This window comes from Giraffa tippelskirchi, chromosome 4 (genome assembly GCF_054371585.1).
Source record: "Giraffa tippelskirchi isolate mGirTip1 chromosome 4, T2T-mGirTip1v1.2.pri, whole genome shotgun sequence".
Classification (NCBI taxonomy): Eukaryota; Metazoa; Chordata; class Mammalia; order Artiodactyla; family Giraffidae; genus Giraffa; species Giraffa tippelskirchi.
The window spans coordinates 11251408-11258622 of NC_137278.1; positions in this window are offsets into that span (position 1 = coordinate 11251408).

Here is a 7215-nt window from a genome sequence, read left to right on the forward strand (position 1 = left end):
CCTGTCACTCCTGCTTTGTGTGCTCGGCACTATGTTGGGACTCTTCACAGACCTGAACCTCCTCGAACTTCAAGAATTACTACCTTTACTTTGTAAATGAAGAAGCGAAAGTTAAATACTGGTGAAGGGACACCAACCTGCCAGAAAGTGGCACAACTAGAGGAACTGAGTCTAGCAAGAGGGGCAAACACAAACACGGTGGGGTCACGATTGTAACTAAGGATGTATTGATACATGCAGATGTGTGTGGGCCTGTATGTCACTGTGGTCCAACCAGTTAATCCCTGTCTTTCCAGAAAATAGATGAGGTTTTCTAGAGTTGAGAAAATGGAGGCTCTGAGAAGTCCCTGGACTCAGGCTGAGCTTCACGGATGAGTATTAAAGGTAGGCCTTGAAGAAAGTCACCAGACAGGAGGACAGACCAGGTAGAGTGGTCAACAACACGTTTGAAGGTCCTGTTGTGAGTCAGAAACATGAAATACCCAGACATAACAAGGGACTGCCATGGCAGGAGTGGGGGCAGGTGGGAGTTTTGGTGAGAGCTGAGGCTGGAGAAGCCCTTGGGAACCTTGAATGCCACATTGAAGAGTTAGAGGAAGGAAAGCCATCTGCTACATCTCAGGAAAGAGTTAAACCTCAGGGACCACAGTGTGCTGTTGGGTGGCCTGCCTGTCTGTCACTCTAGTCCAACCAGTTAATACTTGTGTTTCCAGAAAATAAATTTCCTAGAGCTGAGAAAACAGAAGCTCTGAGAGGTCAAGGTATGTGCCCAAGTCACACAGGAAGTGCCAGGGTCCTGACTTGAACCGAAGATCTGCCCAACTGTCCTGTAGTCCTGCAGTCCATACAGTCAGAGAAGTGGCAGTGTGTGGTTTGAGGGTTTTATGAAGACAGATGGGAGAGATGAAAGGTCCTCAGTTTGGAAAGATAAAGGCTGAGGAGTCTGGGCTTGGCCTGGTGGCTCAGTTGATAAAAGAATCCGCCTGCCAACACAAGAGACACAGATTCGACCCAGGATCTGAGAAGATTCCGCATGCCGCGGAGCAGCTCAGCCTGTGCACCACGACTACTGCAGCCCGAGCCCACGCTCCGCAATAAGAGAAACCATGCTCCACAGCCAGAGAGCAGCCCCTGTTTGCCACAACTAGAGAAAGACTGCACAGCAACAAAGATCCAGCACAGCTAAAAATATATACATGCATAAAAAAGGCTGAGGAGTCTGGTCAAAGTCTATTAAATCCCATGTGTGAAATGAGGGGAAGTCCAGCTGCCTTCCCATACCTCAGCCTCCTCTAGCACAAGCAAGCAGAGAGCCCTTGAGGTTTGAAAGAGATGGTTTTAGAATAAAGGAAACGCCGCAGAACTAATTAGTGGATTCTTCCTTGCCCCACAAGAGGGAACAGATAAGACACAGAGGTGCAAGAAAGAGAACGTATTTGCTGAAAGCCTAGTGAGTGCCAGGCACTAGGATTAGTGTTTTCCATACGCTGTCTCCTGTAATCCTCAAGAATTTTGCAAGGTTTAGATCTCAACCCCATTTTACTCATAAGCAAATTGAGGCTCGAGGAAGTTCAGCCATTTGCACCAAATGACACATGAGTAAGCAACAAAAGTGGCTTTTGAATCCAGGTCTATCTGATACCAAAGTTACAACAAGCTTCCTCCCTGCTCGGCCTTAGCAGCTCAAATACTGCTGAATGTGAATGTCTGGAGTTTGTAACAAAGCTCAGAAATGGCCTTTGGTTGAACTTGTTGTTCTTAACAAAACTATTAAACTAATAAAGGATTAATTTCTATAAGAGATGAATGAACAGACCCAAATTGATCAGAAAAGCATTGCTGTCCCAAATATATGTCGTGGTTTCTTAGAACATAGATAACCCTTATGTGGCTCCATGGAGGGGCAAAAAAAAAAAAAAAAGTTCTGCCAAAAATCCGGGAAATGCTGCACTCATTCTACCTTCCTCTTATTGGTTCCCAACCTTTGGTGGCATATCAAAGGCTCTGAGAAGTCCTACCTGAAGAAAACTTTAATTTTGTTTACCCAGGGTCTACCAAAAGTATTTGACCATGGGTCATTCTTTCCTCCTGGTAAAATTCTGTTGAGTCAGTGTTCCGTGGAATAAATTCAGGACACTGCTCTAAATTGATAAATTGCTACTTAACTAATGCTGAACTTTTTTTTGAGTGCCAGGCAATAACCTGGAAGTAAAGAATAATAAAGTAATTAACATATATAGAGCAAAGCTAAGTCCTGTACAGAAAAGTATTTTTTATGTGCATTTGATTACTGATTCCTCAGGGCCATCCTATGAAGTTGATGCTAGAATGATCCCATTTTACAGATAAGAAAACCAAGACCCAGAAAGGTAAGTAATTTGCTTAAAGTTATACAACTTGTAGGTAACCTCAGGAATGAATAAAAACCAGCACTGATTGAGTGCCCACTATTAGGATCTGCAGAAACCCTTCCTTACTCATTTGTATGCAAATCCTCTGAGGTAACATCTCTGTTTAACTGAGGAGGAAACAGGGTATGCTGGCAGCTCTGGGTTGTCAAGAGTCTGGAGCCAAGAAACCCCCAGAAATGGTGACCAGGGAAAGGTGTTAGCATGAGGTCGGAAGTGACTCCGTGGAGCCCTCCCCCAGGGTCATTTTCCTCAGGCAGTTTGTGTGACAGCATACACATCAACCAGGGGTCTCACCACCTGAGTTCTAATTCTGCTCCTTGCTTTACCTTGTGTGGCCTTGGCCCAGATAGATACCTCTCTGATCCTCACTGCCCCTGTCAGATAAATGGAGATGACAGTGTCTGTGTCTTGGGGGTTTAAGGAGGATTCATTGTAGTTGGTTCAAAGGAGAGGCTCTGTGAAGTCAATCCCTAAAAGGAAGGGGAGGGAGCTGCAGCCCCTCATACTCCCAATAGCAGAAACCCAGGAAATCTAGAAGCCTCCTCCTCTCACTTGGCCTGGCTGCCCACCAGGTTTTTAGGCCCATAGTGGTAATCAGCTTCTCTGAGATCCTATGGCAAAAGTGCCCAACTGTCAGACCCAGGGCTCTTGGAGTCTTGTTCCCTTGGCAACAAGTCTCACCATGGAGACCACAGCCCCATCCTTGCCCTCCCTGCAAACTCCCTCTCCACAGACCTTCCCTGTTCAACACCTAGTCCTGGGAGCAGTGTAGGAACCAAGGAAAGCTTCAAGGAGGCCCTGCCTCAGGCTGAGGAGTTTGAGGCACAGCCAATAAGAGAGGCAAAAGGAACTCCCATGTTTTGTGTCTACTGTATGACTGGCAAGGTTCTGAGGGGTCCACCTATGTGGCTTCATTAGGTTAAAAGCCAGGCAACTCACCCTATTTTACATAAGTGGAACCTGAGGCTCAAAGAGACAAGACAGACCAATTCAAAATCTCACAGCTGATGGTCAGTCTTGGAGCAGGACTTGAATACACGGTTTCTGACCCAGGAACACCTGCTTTTTCTGAATCCTCCCCCCCCACCCCCACCCCCACCCCCCCACACACACACTGTCAACTCAGCCTCCAGCCTCTGTCTGGGGAGGGTTAGAAAGTTGGGTGAATCCCTTCAGCTCTAGGCCTCTGCTGGTAGCATGAGCAGCAGCTAGCAGCCCTTTTGAGTTCTGGGCTTGGCTTCAGTGGCAGCAGCAGTGGAGGAACTGCACTATTTTAAGCCAGGGCCAGTAGGCCCCATGTGGGCACAGGGAGGGTGGCCTCAGGCCCTTGGCCAGCTTCCCGGAAGTTGCCATGGCCTCCCTCCTCTCCCTTGAGCAGCTTTCTGAGGCAGTCACTTCCCTACAAACAGGAAGGAGGCTCTCAGGCCGAGAGACCTCCAGCCCCAGCTTCCTCCTCCTGCCCCGCACCCCCCAGTCTTCACTAATACATGGGGGAGCCCACCAGTTCCAAGTCCTGACTAGTGTCCATTATCTGGGCTGTCTCCTGGCAGGTGGGGGTCTGGGGAGGGGGTCTGGATTCTGCTGCTCAGCTGGCCCCAGTTCACCCATTGCAAGTCTTAGGCCTCCACTTGCCCAAGATCTTTGTCCCCTCGCCCGCAGTCTGATTTCTCCTACACATTCCTGTAGAGGCTGGCCGCCGTGAGCCAGAAGAGCAGAGTATCCCCAGATTTGGTCTCACTCAAGGGTCTTAGAGAGAAGCTGGGACATTCCCAGTGAAAGATGGAGGCAAACACAGATTGACTGTGACAGAGACAAAAACAGAGAGAGGTTCAGAGGCAAAAGCAGAGAGAAATAAGACACAGCTGCAAAGGGCTGGGGCCAAGAGGGCAGTGGGGTGTCTCTGAGTGGTTGCTCCTGACCACCCCCAAGTACAGGCCCTGTCTCAGGGCTGTGTGGGGCCCACCGGCTGCATGGCTAAAGAGGAATGTGGGGAGCAAGGCTGGGTCACCCCTTGAGGGCCAAGCGTGTGCAGTGTGAGATAAACTACCCCAGGAAAGGGGCCCCAGCTGTGGCTGCACGCTCCAGGAGCATGGCGGAGAGGCCCGGGCCCAAGGTTGGAGCCCCATCGCTGCCAGACACCCAGTTCCTGCGTCTCCTCCTGGGAGTTTCCACCAGGCCTCACAGTCTAGAAGGTCTCAGGACCCACAGCCCAGTCCTGAGGGCATGCAGAGTCCCATTCATAGAGCAAGGTGGGCCCTGGCAACCCTGCCAGCCACAGAGTCACTTCTCCAGCTCTGGCTGCAGTCCTGGCTCAGGTGAGGGGGCTGGGGCGGGGGGCGCAGGGGGGACAGTCTCTAAGCTCTCCATGTAGAGCAGGGCTCCAGCCAAGGGGCGCTGTGGTGGAGCAGCAATGAGCAGGACTGTGACTTGTCCCCCGTGTGGCTTTGCACACTCGTTCACATGTGTGAGTCTGTGTCCATGTGCTTCCTTGCTTACAGGGGTGTGCAAGGATGTAGATTTCCACGTGTTGCCAGGAGCCCCACTCTGCCTCCACAAGTCCTTGCTCTCAGACTAGAGAAGTAGCCCCCAGAAGCACCTGGTCTCTCCCACTCCGACCAGGTGGTCCAGCCCCAAGAAAGAGCCACGAGGCAGAGGGGGAAGAACAAGCAGGTCTACTGCCGTCCCCCCGGTCCTCCTCCCCACACTGCAGCTGAGGCTCCCGCTGGCCACGGCCTTGACCCGGCACTATGGACTTCTCTGACATTGGCATCGGATCTGAACATCTGGCAGCAGGCTGATAAGGGGTGCAGCGGAAACAGCCTCTGCTGCTGCCAGCAGCCCCACCCCCTCCACTGCCCTGCAAGGGGTCTTCACATCCACACTTTCTCCTTCCAGCTCAGGGCCCCCTGCTCCTCTCTCTTTTCTCACTCTCTGCTTTGGCCAATCTCTCTCTCCCCTCTCTTTCTCTTTCCCTCTCCCTCTCCCATTTCTGCTCTCATTCCTTCTCAACACCCCCCCACCCCGCATTCCCCTCTTCTCTCTGTCTCAGTCTGTCTCTCCCTCCCTCTATCTGGCCATCTCTGTGTCTGTTACACTGTCAGGAGGTCTCCCTTTTCTCTCTCATTTTCTGTCTCTGTGGTTTCTTTCTTTCTTTCTACACTGTACCCCAAACCCAGCCTGATGATTCTTTCTCTTCTCTATTTCAGTTTCTGGGTCTCTAGTTTGTTTGTTCCTTGTCCCACCTCCAGGAAATAGGCCTGGCACTTTGGGAAAGTCCCCACTTAGAAGAGAGACCCTGGGCTTTGTTTACTTGGGGATGGAGGGAGGGAGCCTGGTTCAGGACTACACTCCTTCTCCTTCCCCTCTGGATGGGTCTCATGTTCTGAGACCACTGGGCAGGAACCGGAAGGAAAGAACAAATAGGCCACCCAGGGGCTCCCATGGAGTGAAGAGGACTCTGTCTGCAAGCCCAAGTTCCCAACTCCTCCTGCCTAGATTTGAATCCTAATTCCATCACATCCTGTTCTAGGACTTTGGGAAGACACCTGATCTCTCAGAGCCTGAGTTTCCTTATCTCTTCAAGTTTTATTCATGGGAGGTGAGGGGAAAATGTAACACTAACTCCCTCCAGGATGGTAGAGAGGGTTTGAGACTGACCACAGGTGTGGAATGGTTAGTAGGGAACCAAGGAGGCCCTTTTGTGTTAGGGCCTTGCCACTGCCAGCAAACCTCATCCAGTAAGGCTGAGGGCAGAGGGGGTGGCATAGAGAAAGAGGATGTCAGTAACTATCCAGCATGACTGGGGTGAGGAACACCCAGCCTGAGTGGTGGAAAGCGACAGCTGACTGCATATAGAGAAGGTGGGAAGGTAGGGAAACAGGCAGCAGGACTCAACGCTCACAGCTTGCGGGTGCAGCGGCAAGCAGTCATTCAACAAACACTCGCTGCTGCTGGCTCTGTGCTGGCTGCTGTGGACTCAGAAATAAATCAGCCCTGAGCCTTTCCTTGAGGGTTCCCCAAGCTGGGGTGAGTCATTCTATCACAGAAGGGCAAACAGTGTTCAGGATGATGTTGCAATCTCAAACTCAACGCAGAAAGGGCCCCTGAGGACAGACCTGCCAGTCCTTCAGTTGGTTTGGTTGTGTTTTGCTAATATTTACTGAGCATATATGACATGTCAGGCAGCCACTGAGTATGTTATATGTGTTGTCTCGTGTTGTCCTCATTTTATGGGAGAGGATATGAGACCCAAGAGAGAGGTCCCAGCTGTGAGAGGTTCCAGGTCACACAGCTAGAACACAGAAGAGTTGGAATTTAATAGAGTCTCTGCCACTAGCGCCTTGGCAATTTTTCTCCAGACTCAAGGCCTTGTGAGGAGACTGGCAAAGCCAGGCTGGTTCTTACCATGGTGCTATGATGTTGAAAGACCCTGTTTGTCCTATTTAAGAAGGTAGAGAAAGCACATTTGCCCCTCTTTTCATGGGATACTTTGTCAAGTAGTTTTAGAATGACTCCATGATTTGTAAAAACTAAAAAATATTTTAACTTCATCCCAAAATCTTCACAAAGTATCCCATCAAAAGAAGTGCAGAAGACTTTGCACGTTTGCTCATTGTTGTCACATGTAAGCAATATATTGGTGATAATAGGATATTTGCTGGAATATTTATTTTTTAAATTCAGAGGATGAGTGGCATCAATCTAGAAACAAAATCATTACATTAAAATGGAGAGACTAGTTGGATTTAGTCATATACAAGAGAAGTATATCTGTAAGGACTTCTGTGGGTAAAAAAAGACATAA